Below are 13,002 nucleotides of genomic sequence, written 5' to 3'. Positions count from 1 at the left end.
TTGGTTTGCTAGTATTTTGTTGAGGACTTTTGCATCAATATTCATCAGAGATAATGGCCTGTAGTTTTTTATTCCTTCCTGCTTGCCTGCTTTCTTCCTTCCTTCCTTCCTTCCTTCCTTCCTTCCTTCCTTCCTTCCTTCCTTCCTTCCTTTCTTTCTTTCTTTCTTTCTTTCTTTCTTTCTTTCTTTCTTTCTTTTTCTTTCTTTCTTTCTTTCTCTTTCTTTCTTTCTTTTTACTTTCTTTCTTTTTTTCTTTCTTTCTTTCTCTCTGTCTCTTTCTTTCTTCCTTTCTTTTTTTTCGTTTTTATGTATATTTTTCTGTTTTTGCTATCTGAATAATACTGATCTCATGGAATGACTTTGAAAATATTCCCTACTCCTCTATTTTTTGGAATATTTTGAGTAGGTTTGGTATTAGTCTTTAAATGCTTGGTGGAATTCAACAGCGAAGCCATCAGGTCCTGGGCTTTTCCTTACTGTAAGACTTTTATTATATCTTTGATCTCGTTACTTGTTATTGGTGTGTTCAGGTTTTAGATTTCTTCCTGGTTCAATCTTGGTAGGTTGCATATATCTAGGAATTTGTCCATTTCTTCTAGATTTTCAAATTATCAGCATATAATTGTTCATAGTAGCCACTAACGACCCTTTGAGTTTCTGCAGTATCAATTGTAATGTCTCCTTTTACATTTCTGATTGTATTTACTTGGATTTTGCCTCTTTTTTTCTTAGTCTGGCTGAATGTTTGTCCATTTTCTTTAGGTTTTCAAGAAACCAACTTTTTGTTGCATTGATGTTCTGTAGTTTTTTTTCCATTTCAATTTTATTTATTTTTGCTCTGATCTATGCTATTTCTTTTTTTCTAACAAATTTGGGTTTGGTTTGCTCTTGCTTTTCTAATTCTTTAATATACATCATTAGATTGTTTATTTGAAGTTTTTCTTCTTTTTGACGTAGGCATTTATAGCTATAAACTTCCCTGTTAGTACTGCCTTGGCTGTATCCCACAGGTTTTGATATGTTGTGTCTTCCTTATCATTTGTTTCATGACATTTTTCAATTTCCTTCTTAATTTCTTCAATGACCCACTGGTCATTCAGGAGTGTAATATTTAATTTTTATGTATTTGTATAGTTCCCTAAATTCCTCCTATTAATTTGTAGTTTTATTCCATTGTGGTCAGAGAAGATGCTTTATGCTATTTTAATTTTTTGAAATGTTTTAAGACTTGTTTTGTGATCTAACATATGGTCTATTCTTGAGAATGATCCATGTGTGCTGAGGAAAAGAATGTGTATTCTTAAGCTCTCAGATGAAATGTTCTGTAAATACTTTTAGATCCATTTAGTCTATAGTACAGATTAAGTCTGTTTTTGCTGTTGTTGTTGTTGTTGTCATTGTTCTTGATTTTTCTGCCTCAAAGATCTGTCTAGTGCTGAAAGTGGGATGTTGAAGTCTCCGGCTAATATTGTATTGTATTGGGGCCTATCTCTCTCTTTAGCTCTAATAATATTTCCTTTATATACCTGGGTGCTACCCTGTTGGGTGCATATATATTTAAAATTGTTATATCCTCTTGCTGACTTGACCTTTATCTTATGTAGTGAACTTCTTTGTCCTTTCTTGTAGTTTTTGTCTTGAAATCTATTCTGTCTCATATGAGTATACCAAATTCTGCTGTTTTTTGGGTTCAGTTGGCATGGGTTATCTTTTTCCATCCCTTTATTTTCAGTCTATGTGTTTCTTTATATGTGAAGTGTGTTTCTTGTAGGCAACAGATCAATGGCTCTTGTTTTTTCATTCGTTTTGCCAGTCTCTGTCTTTTGATTGAAGGGTTTACTCCATTTACATTTAATGTTATTATGGATAAGTGGGAATTTATTGCTACCATCTTGTTATTTGTTTTCTGATCTTCTTTTCTTTCTTTCATTTCTGTCTTCTTATAGTAAAGATGATTTTCTCTGGTGATATTAGTTTCTTGCTTTTGTGTGTGTGTGTGTGTGTGTGTGTGTGTGTGTGTGTGTGTATCCATTGTATGTTTTTTGGTTTGAGGTTACCATGAGGCTTTCAAATAATCTCTTATAACTCATTATTTTAACCTGATAACTACTTAACACTATTTGCATAACAAATGAACCAGAAGAAAGAAAACTAATAAATGTCACCATAACTTCATCCCCACTACTTTTTTTGAAAACTTTTTTTTTAATGATATTTTAAGTTCTGGGATACATGAGCAGAACGTGCAGCCTTGTTACATAGGTTTACATGTGCCATGGTGGTTTGCTGCACTGATCAACTCGTCATCTACATTAGGTATTTCTTCTAATGCTATCCCTCCCCTAGCCTCCCACTCCTCAACAGGCCCCAGTGTGTAATGTCTTCCCTGTGTCCATGTGTTCTTATTGTTCAACTCCAACTTCTGAGTGAGAACATGTAGTGTTTGGTTTTCTTTTCCTGTGTTAGTTTCCTGAGTATGATGGTTTCCAGCTTCATCCATGTCCCTGCAAAGGACATGAACTCATACTTTTTTATAGCTGCATAGTATTCCATGGTGTATATGTGCCACATTTTCTTCATCCAGTCTATCATTGATGGGCATTTGGGTTGGTTTCAAGTCTCTATTGTGAACAGTTCTGCAAAAAAACATACATGTGCATGTGTCTTTATAGTAGAATGATTTATAATCCTTTGTGTATATACCCAGTAATAGGATTGCTGGGTCAAATTGTATTTCTGATTCTAGATCCTTGAGGAATTGCCACACTGTCTTCCACAATGATTGAACTAATTTACACTCCCACCAACGGTGTTAAAGCATTCCTATTTCTACACATCCTCTCCAGCACTGGTTGTTTCCTGACTTTTTAATGAATGCCACTCTAACTGACATGAGATGGTATCTCAATGTGGTTTTGATTTGCATTTCTCTAATGACCAGTGATTATGAGATTTTTTCATATTTTGTTGGCTGCATAAATGTCTTCTTTTGAGAAGTGTCAGTTCATATCCTTCACCCACTTTTTGATGAGGTTGTTTGATTTTTCTTGTAAATTTGTTTAAGTTATTTGTAGATTCTGGATATTAGCCCTTTGTTGGATGGATACATTGCACAATTTTTCTCCCATTCTGTAGGTTGCCTGCTCAATCTGATGATAGTTTCTTTTGCTGTGCAGAAGCTCTTTAGTTTAATTAGATCCCATTTGTCAATTTTGGTTTTTGTTGCCATTGTTTTTGGTGTTTTAGTCATGAAGTCTTTGCCCATGACTATGTCCTGAATGGTATTGCCTAGATTTTCTTCTAGGGCTTTTTTATGGTTTTAGGTCTTATTTTAAGTCTTTTATTTTAATTTTTTAGTTTTAGTTTTTCTGGGATGAAGTCTCTCTCTGTCACCCAGGTTGGAGTGCAATGGCACAATCTTGGCTCACTGTCATCTCTACCCCCCCAGGTTCAAGTGTTTCTCCTGCCTCAGGCTCCTGAATAGCTCAGATTACAGGCACCACTACCATGCCTGGCCAATTTTTGTATTTTTACTAGAGATGCAGTTTCACCAGGTTGGTCAGGCTGTTCTCAAACTCCTGACCTTGGATGATTCACCCAATTTGTCCTCCCAAAGTGCTGAGATTACAGGCATGAGACACCACGCCAGGCCCATACCCACTACTTTTTAACTTTTTATTGTTTCTGTTTATATCATATTGTACTGACTATATCTTAAAAAGTTGTAGCTATGATTTTTTATTGGTTCACCATTTAGTCTTTCTACTTTGGATAAGAGTAATTTACACATTGCAGTTACAGTGTTATAATATTCTGTGTACTTACTACTACCAGTAAGTTTTGTACCTTCAGATCATTATTTATTGCCCATTAATGTCCTTTTCTTTCTAATTGAAGTACTACCTTTAACATTTCTTGTAGGACAGTTCTGGTATTGAGAAAATCCTTCAACTTTTGTTTGTCTGGGAAAAACTTTATTTCTTCTTCATGTTTGAAGAATATTTTCACTAGTTATATTATTCTATGGTAAAAATTATTTTCCTTCAGCATTTTCAATATGCCATGCGACTTTCATCTGTCCTGTAATGTTTCCACTGATAAGTCTGCTGCCAGAGGTACTGGAGCTCCATTATGTATTATTTGTTTATTTTCTCATGTTGCTTTTAGAATTCTTTATCCTTAACTTTCAGGAGTTTTGACTGTTAAATGCCTTGAGGTAGTTATCTTTGGATTAAATCTACATCATGTTTTATAACCTTCTTGTACTTGGGTATTGATATTTTTCTTTAAGTTTGGAAAGTTCTCTGTTATTATCCCTTTGAGTAAACTTTCTCTGTTTTTCTCTGTTCCCTCTATACGGTCAATAACTCTTAGATTTGGCCTTCTGAGGCTATTTTCTAGATTGTGTAGGCATGCTTCATTGTTTTTATTCTTTTTTCCTTTTGTCTTCTCTGTGTATTTTCAAATACCCTGTCTTCATGCTCACTATTTTTTTCTTCTACTTGTTTGATTCTGCTACTAAAATACTCTGAGGTATTCTTCAGTATGCCAATTGCATTTTTCAGTTCCAGAATTTCTGCTTGATTTTTTTTCATTACTTCAATCTCTTTGTTAAATTTATCCAATAGAATTTTGAATTCCTTCTCTGAATTATCTTGAATGTTTTTGAATTTCCTCGATGCAGTTACTTTGAATTCTCTATTTAAAAGGTGACATATCTCTGTTTCTCCAGGATTTTTCCCTGGTGCCTTATTTGGTTCATTCATTTGGTTGAGTCACAATTTCCTGGATGGTGTTGATGCTACTAGATGTTCTTCAGTGTCTGGGATTTGAAGAGTTAGGTATTTATTGTAGTTTTCACTATCTGGTCTTATTTGTAACTGTACTTTTGGGAAGGCTTTTCACAAATTATTTGAAAGAACTTGTGTGTTGTGATGTAAGCAGTTTCTGCTTTAAGGAGTATCCCAAACCCAGTAACATTGTGGTTCTTTCAGACTTGTAGAGTTATCACCTTGATGGTCTTGGACAAGATTAGATAGAGGTCTAGCTCATATTCTATTGTATTGTGGCTGAGTTGGCATTCAAAACACATGATACAGTTCTTCCCACTCTTCTTTCCCCTTTGCAAAGGCAGAGGAGCCCCATCCCATAACCATCACCACCCTAGGACATAAGGAGTACTGCCAGATTTCCTCTGATGTTCCCTTGAGGCCTACGGTCTCTTAAGGTAGCTTGTCATGAATACTCCCTGGCCCAGAACTCACCCTTCAGTGCAGTGGTCTCCCCTCTGGCTTAGGGAAGCTTCAGAACTGCTGTCTGAGAGTCAAGTCCTGGAGTCAGGGACCCCATGAGCTTGCTTGGTACTCTACCCCCCTGTGATTATGATGGTACCTAAGGTGCAAGACAAAGTCCCCTTTGCTTTTCCCTCTGCTTGTCTCAGAGACAAGGAGTTTTGCCCCATAACCACCACAGCTGATAATCTGCTGAGTCTCACCTGAAGCCAGCAAGTCTCAGAAGCTCACCAAGGCCCTCAATGTAGCAACCAGGTATCACTGCTGGTTACTCAGGGCCCAGGGGCCCTTCAGTTAGTAAGTGATGAATGCTGGCAGGACTGGGTCTTTTCCTTCAAAGAAGCAGGTTCCCTTCTGTCCCAAGGTATGTCTAGAAATGTCATCTGTGAGCTAGCACCTGAAATGGGGGCCTCATGATTCTGATTGATGCCCTATCCTGTTGTAGTTGAGCTATCTAAGATGCAAGACAAAGTCCTCCCCAACCTTCCCTCTCCTCTCCTCAAGCAGAAAGAAGGCGTCTCATAAAGCACCCAACTGAGCTGTGCCTGTAGTTAGGGGAGGCATGATGCCAGCACTGCCAGCACTCCTGTAGCCACCCCAGCTGGTGTCTCAGTAGGTCACATGCCTCCCCAGTCCACTGTCCTTGGGACTAGTTCAGCCTTAAGACTTACCTATGAGTTGCAGTCCTTTTGGCTTCGACAGACTTTCAAGTTTTCTTAGAAAGAGAACATTGTGGTCCTAGGTGGTGAGGTTTGTGGGCACTCAAGTTTGGACTGCTGAAATAAATGATTTTCTGCTGACTAGGGCTGATTTAAATTATCCCTCTATAAGTGGTCACTTTGTCTGGTTTCCTTGTCCAGTTCAGTGCCTCAGAATTGCTCTATTCTCCGCCAATGCCCATAGAGGCTCTTCACACCATGCTGCAGCTGCCTGAAGTGAGGAAGGAGTGGTCTTGGTAATTCAGAACTCTCTTTTTTGTCTCTTCAGTGACTCTCTCTGGGATATGAAGTGAAAGTCAGTCAGGTACTATGCATGCTCAGCTGACTTTTCATTCTCATGACTGGGTTTTTCCTATGTAGATAGTTGTTAATTTGGTATCCTTGTGAGGGATACAGGGATGGGGATGATAGGTGGAGCTTTCTATTCCACCATCATGCTCCACCTCTCAACTGAGGCCAGTGATTTTGAAAATGCATAAAATGAACTAATTCCATAAATAATATTATTTACCAGAACTGACTCAAGAAACAGTGCCTAAATCCTCCTGCAATCATTAAATATATTGATATAAATCAATAGATTAAAAAATTTTCAACAAAGAAAACAATAGGCCTTGGCAGTTTTGCAGCTGAGTTACCTTACCATTTAACATTATGATTACGTGCTCTGTCTATGAGGTCAATGACTTTGATAACAAATGAGACTCTTGTGTTTCTGCCATTGCCACAAAATGAACAATTACCAGCTAGCCTGCTACTTCAGGGAGGATGAGAGTGATATGGAGCAGACCACATCCTACCTATAACTTGGAGTCAATACATGTGGTCCCAGCCTAGAACAGCTAACTACAGTCTACCAACAGAAGTATGAATGAGTAGAAATAATTATTGCTTTAAGACATTGAGTTTGGGGTGGTTTATTATATAGTATTATTTTATCAATAGCTAATATTCACTGTAGATAAAGCATTTAATGAAATTCAACAACTACTCATGCTAGACTATTAGTAAATTAGGACTAAAAGAGAAATTCCTTTTGTGCATAAAGTGTATCTTCCAATAAATCTATAGTAAGCATTATAAACTTATGTATTCAAAATCTTTTTGGCTAGAAATTTCGCTTCTAAGGAATGTCCTAGAGAAAATCTTACACACATGCAAGAATACATGTATAATTATTTCACTAGCACTATTCTTAATACTGCAGAAAACTAGAAACAGGCAAAAGTGTTTTTAAAATGGCAAATATAAAACTAAATTGTTGGCTATTCAATTTTAAATGGAATATTAAAAGGCAGTGCATATAAATGAACTATAATGATTTGCAACAACAAAGGTGACTCTTACCTACATAATACTAGAATGGCAAAATGTTTTGGACTACATACAGCATGAATTTATTTGTATAAATCTCAAAACATAGATATTCTTTTAAAGAAATTTTAATTTTTATTTTTATGAGCACATAATTGGTGTATCTATTTATGGGGTACATTAAAATATTTTGATACAGAAATACAATGAATGAAAATCAGATCAGGGAAAGTGGAGTAACCATCACCTCAAACATACATTATTTTATGATGTTACAAACATTCCCATATGCTCTTTTATTTTAAAATATACAATAAATTATTGTTGACCAATAGTCACTTTGCTGTTCTATCAAATATTAGATCTTATTCATTCTATTTAGCTATGTTTTTGTACCCATTAACCATCCCCATTCCCTTTTATCCCTACCACTACCCTTTTCAGCCTCTGGGAATCATAGATCTAATCTCTATCTTCATGAGTTCAATTGTTTTAATGTTTAGTTCCCACAAATACATGAGATCATGCAAAGTTTCTCTTTCTGTGCCTGGCTTATTTCACGTAACATAATGATCTCTAGTTTCATCCATGCTGTTGTAAATGACAGCATCTCATTTTTCTTTATGGTTAAATAGTACTTCACTGTGTATAAATACAATATTTTCTTTATCCATTGATCTGTTGGTGAACACTTAGGTTGCTTCAAAATTGTGTCCTTTGTAGGGACATGGATGCAGCTGGAAACCATCATTCTCAGCAAACTATCGCAAGAACAGAAAACCAAACACCGCATGTTCTCACTCATAGGTGGGAACTGAACAATGAGATCACTTGGACTCGGGAAGGGACACATCACACATCGGTGCCTATCACGGGGAGGGGGGAGGGGGGAGGTATTGCATTGGGAGTTATACCTGATGTAAATGACGAGTTGATGGGTGCTGACGAGTTGATGGGTGCAGCACACCAACTTGGCACAAGTATACATACGTAACAAACCTGCACATTATGCACATGTACCCTAGAACTTAAAGTATAATTAAAAAAAAAAAACTTGGTTATTGTGAATAATGCTGCAGAAAACATGGGAGTGAACATATCTCTTCAATATATTGACTTGCTTTCTTTTGGGGATAGACATAGGAGTGGGATTACTCGATTGTGTAACCGTACTTTTAATTTTTAAAAGAACCTCCAAACTCTTCTTTATAGTAGTTGTACGAATTACATTCCCACCAAAAGTATATGAGGGTTCCCTTTTTCTCACATTTTTGCCAGCATTTGTCATTGCCGGTCTTTTGGATATAAGCCATTTTAACTGGAGTGAGATGATATCTCATTGCAGATTTTATTTGCATTTTTCTGATTATCAATGATGTTGAGCACATTTTTATATGATTGTTTTCCATTTGTATGTCTTTTTTTGAGAAATGTTGATATGGTTTATCTGTGTCCCCACCCGAAATCTCATCTTAAATTGTAATCCCCACAATCCCCACATGTCAAGGGAGAGACCAGGTGGAGGTAATTGAATCATGGGGGTGGTTTCCCTCATGCTGTTTTATGATAGCTAGTGAGTTCTCATGAGATCTCATGATTTTATAAGTGTTTGATTGTTTCTCCTGTGTTCACTTCTCCTTCCTGCTGCCTTGTAAAGAAGGTGCCTTGATTCCCCTTTGCCTTCTACCATAATTGTAAGTTTCCTGAGGCTTCCCCAGCTATGTGAAACTGTCAATTAAACCTCTTTCCTTTATAAATTACCCAGTCTCAGTATGTTCTTTATAGAAGTATGAAAATGGACTAACACAAATGTCTATTAAGATCTTTTGCTCATTTAAAAATCAGATTATTAGCTTATTTTTCTATATAGTTGTTTGAGCCCCTTATATATTTTGGTTATTAATCTCTTGTCAGATGGATAGTTAGCAAATATTTTCTATCATTCTCTGAGTTGTTCCTTCACTTTGTTGATTGTTTCTTTTTCAATGCAGAAGCTTTTTTAACTTGATGTGATCCAATATATCCAGTTTTGTTTTAGTTTCCTGTGCTTGTGATGGGGTATTACTCAAGAAATCTTTGCCCAGTCCAAAGTTCTGGGGGAGTTTCCCCAATGTTTTATTTTAGTTGTTTCATAGTTTGAGGCCTTAGATTTAAGTCTTCAATCTTTTTTTATTTGATTTTTGTATACGGTGAGAGATAGAGGTCTAGTTTTATTCTTCTGCATACGAATCAAAACACAGATATTCTTAATTTGAATGTGGTTACTTAGTTGTTATTTTGCTATTGGGATTATATTTTATATATTTGTTATATATCCATTTGTATCTATCGATATGAGATAAAATATAATATGGAATACAATATAATCAAAGTTTATGCCAGAATTCCATTATAATAACAACGTCAGTTGGCAGTCTAATAAAAATTTATTGAACACACTGTATTTTAGCCTTGGTGCTTTTATGAGGAACTTACAATGTACAGCGATTGAAGTCATTTGAAGTATTGCTATTTATGTGCAGTATCATATTTTTGTAATTATTTTTCAGCCACAGAAATATGACTGCCCTCTGAATAAAACAGGTGACAGGCAATTCGAAACTGTGGGACATTATGTCTTATTTATCTGTGAAAGGCTATGATATAGTCAGGAAGAATATGATGGTACCTACTCTCAATATTATTATACAAAATTTCATAAAGATAAATATAAACAGGACACAGATATTCATTGGTTACACAAGGATTAAACTACCATATATCCAAAATATATGGATTAAACTACCACATATTTTGTATAAAATGTGATTACCTACCTAGAAAACCCAAGATAAAAAAATGAAAAATCCCATTAAAAATAATAAGGCATTTGTAGACAAAATTTAACACACAATAATTTTTCCATATAGGGTAATAATCAATTAGAACATATCATGGAACAATACCCCAATCAGAATAGCAGCAGAAATAAAAAACAAAACAAAACAAAAAAAAAAAAACAAAAAAAAACCAGGGAGAATTAAACCTAACAAAAGATCTGAAAGACTATTATGAAAAGCAATATAACACTCTTGAAGTATACACAAATCAGCCTAAAGAAATGCAGAGGCATATCATGTTCCTGAAAGACAATATTTAACATTGTAAATATGTTATTTCTCCCCAAATTGATCTATAAATTTATAAAATCTTAAAAGAACTCTTTGTGAACCTTGACATGTTTAATTTAAAGTTCAGTTGAAGAGAAACATGTAATAATAGCCCAGGCTACTTTGAAAATATCAAAAAGTGGCATTTACTCAATTTCATTAAAAAATACATAGTGTAAAGCTGTATAGCAGCTAAACCTACCCTACTTAAACAGGTGTTCAGGAAGAGGCAATTTGCACAGAAAAAGAGTATAAGATCAGATCCAGCTACATAGGAAAATTTAATATGTGACAAAGGCAATGTCATATGTTACCCTGTGATGAAATTAATGGGGAACAAATAGGCTATTGAATAAATAGTAGTGGGACAATTTTTGACAGTTTGGAAATAAAATTAAGTTTTGCCCTACCTTGCAACCTCACAAAATTATTTTGAACTAGACCAAACAATTATACATAAATTACAGAAACATAAAATTATATTTAGAAAATAAAGATAATATTTATTTATAATTTAGGGCTTTGAAGGGTTTTCTCAGAAAGCCCTAAATTCAGAATTCATAAAGGAGACAGTTGTCATATTTACCTATATAAAAATTTAAAACTTTCAAACGACAAAATTACAATAAATAAAAGAAAAGTGACAGACTGGGAGAAAATATGTTACACATGTAACTGTCAAAAGATTATTTACCATAATTTATAGGGACCATATATTATGAAACAAAAAATTATACAATGAATTAAATAACTAAAAATAGCTTTAAAACATTTTAAAATGTGCTCAACTTCATTAGAAAGCAGGAAAATGTAAATGAAAAGAAAATGATATATTTTTTCTCATCACGGTAGGAAAAAATTACAAAGCTTAATAATCTCTATAGTAGGTAATGATGATGTAAAACAAGTGCTAATTAACTCTGTAGGTTTGTGCACAAGTCTATTTACACACTGCTATAAATAATTTCCCTGACACTGGGTAATTTATAAAGGAAAGAGGTTTAATTGACTCACACTTCAGCATGACTTGGGAGGCCTCAGAAAACTTATAATCATGGTGGAAGGGGAAGCAGGCATGTCTTACATCGTGGCAAGTGAGAAAGAGTGAGCAAGAGCAGGGAATACTGCCTTATAAAACCATCAGATTTCATGAGAACTCAATATCAGGAGAACAGCATGGCGGAATCTGCTCCCATAATTCAATTACCTCCCTCCCTTGATACATGGGGATTACAGGAGAAGCAGGCAAGTCTTAAATAGCAGCAGGCAAGAGAGAGAAAGAAAGAGAAAGAGGGTAAACCGCCACTCATAAAACCATCAGATCTCATGAGAACTCACTATCATGAAAACAGCATGAGGGAAACAGTCGCCATGATCCAGTCACCTCCCACCAGGTCCTTCCCCTGGCAGGTAGGGCTTAAAATTTGTATTACACTTCGAGATGAGATTTGGGTGGGGACATAGCCAAACCATACCTAGTTGATTCAGCCTTTTGCAGAGAAAAATTTCAGAATCTAACAAAAATTTAACGTGCAGTCTTTCTAGTGCCAGTGATTCTACCTCTAGATGTCTTTTCTAGAGAAATAAGCCCCACTTGCCTAAAGATGCAAATGCAAGGATTTGATAGTTAATGAAACAACACTCAAACTACGCATCCATTTGTAGTTGAATTTGTACTGTTGAATTTGTAGTATATTTGTACTGTAGAATAATGACATAGATTTTATATATATATATATATATATATATATATATATATATATATATACCAGTCACATATATGCCAGCATAGAAAGATCTCCAACACATATTGAAAAGTGGAAAAAGCAAATTACTGTTATTAAGTAAAGAATTATGACACTTGGTAAAAAATGTGTTTAAAAACAAAATTACATGTATGCATGTGCATACATTAACACACACATATACAAATATATGCATGTGTATATATCTTACATATTGCATGGGAGGTGATATGGGGATACTTACCAGGCAGGTGAGATATTGTGATTATGAAGGTGGTTTACCCAGATTGGGGCTTATCCATTGCACTCTGGATATTCTGACCCCTGTGACGTCCCCTAATGTGGAAAACCCAATGGCATAATTTGTGGTAGTGAGGAACTTCTTTTGCACTTTCCCTCAAAAAGAAATTAAAAAGTAAAAACAAACCAAAAAAAAAAAAAAAAAAAAAAAAAAAAAAAAAAAACACACACACACACACAAAGAAAGAAAAGAAAAGAAGAGAAGACAAAAGCAAATTAAAAAAAGAAAGAAAGAAAAGAAAAGTTACCTGATATGAATTGCAGCCTACTTACTGTTAACCCTCATTACCTGTGAAGAGGAGAGTGAGATTCACCTAAGTGAAATTGGGCTATTTATTCTTACAATATAAGGGTTCTGTGTTCAATATTTTTAAATAAAATGTTTATGTAACTAAAATTAAACCAATACAGATGTAAAGAATAACTAGAAGTGTGAGCAAATTAATATGGCATTTTAATATTTGGAATGAAATCTTGGTGTTGA

The 13,002-nt window shown here is 35.0% G+C and overlaps 1 non-coding gene across 1 annotated transcript; it reads left to right on the top strand.

Annotated features, from left to right (window-relative positions):
- Positions 1-12,454: 12,454 nt before the first annotated feature.
- LOC114677933 (U1 spliceosomal RNA) lies at positions 12,455-12,618 on the top strand. Its single transcript, XR_003729348.1, has one exon. It is a non-coding gene; the product is annotated as a U1 spliceosomal RNA (small nuclear RNA).
- The last annotated feature ends 384 nt before the right edge of the window (positions 12,619-13,002 follow it).

This window comes from Macaca mulatta, chromosome 4 (genome assembly GCF_049350105.2).
Source record: "Macaca mulatta isolate MMU2019108-1 chromosome 4, T2T-MMU8v2.0, whole genome shotgun sequence".
In the NCBI taxonomy this organism is placed as follows: domain Eukaryota; kingdom Metazoa; phylum Chordata; class Mammalia; order Primates; family Cercopithecidae; genus Macaca; species Macaca mulatta.
This window is presented reverse-complemented; position numbering and strand designations above follow the sequence as displayed.